A 1,009-nucleotide genomic window follows, 5' to 3' on the forward strand; every position below is an offset into this window, starting at 1 on the left:
AATAATATTCCAATGCATATGTGTACCATTCATCCAACAACAGATACTTAGCTTGTTTCCATATCTTTGCCAAAAGAAGAGAGATTGCTGGGTCAAATGTACTTCTATTTTCTTTTCTTTTTTTAAAAAATTTTTATTGTTGGTTGTTCAAAACATTACATAGTTCTTGACATATCATATTTCACACATTTGATTCAAGTGGGTTATGAACTCCCATTTTTACCCCATATACAGATTGCAGAATCACATCGGTTACACATCCACTGTTTTACATATTGCCATACTAGTGTCTATTGTATTCTGCTGCCTTTCCTATCCTCTACTATCCCCCCTCCGTTCCCTACCCCTCCCATCTTCTCTTTCTACCCCATCTACTATAATTCATTTCTCCCCCTTGTTTTTTTTCCCTTTCCTCTCGCTTCCTCTTGTATGTAATTTTGTATAACAATGAGGGTCTCCTTCCATTTCCATGCAATTACCCTTCTCTCTCCCTTTCCCTCCCACCTCTCGCCCCCGTTTAATGTTAATCTTCTTCTCATGCTCTTCCTTCCTACTCTGTTCTTAGTTGCTCTCCTTATATCAAAGAAGATATTTGGCATTTGTTTTTTAGGGATTGGCTAGCTTCACTTAGCATAATCTTCTCTAATGCCATCCATTTCCTTGCAAATTCCATGATTTTGTCATTTTTTAATGCAGAGTAATACTCTATTGTGTATAAATGCCACATTTTTTTTATCCATTCATCTATTGAAGGGCATCTGGGTTGGTTGCACAGTCTAGCTATTGTGAATTGTGCTGCTATGAACATCAATGTAGCAGTGTTCCTGTAGTATGCTCTTTTTAGGTCTTTAGGGAATAGACCGAGAAGGGGAATAGCTGGGTCAAATGGTGGTTCCATTCCCAGCTTTCCAAGGAATCTCCATACTGCTTTCCAAATTGGTCGCACCAATTTTCAGTCCCACCAGCAATGTACAAGTGTACCCTTTTCCCAACATCCTCGCCAGCACTT

The sequence above is a fragment of the Marmota marmota genome, unplaced genomic scaffold (assembly GCF_001458135.2).
Source record: "Marmota marmota marmota unplaced genomic scaffold, marMar, whole genome shotgun sequence".
In the NCBI taxonomy this organism is placed as follows: domain Eukaryota; kingdom Metazoa; phylum Chordata; class Mammalia; order Rodentia; family Sciuridae; genus Marmota; species Marmota marmota.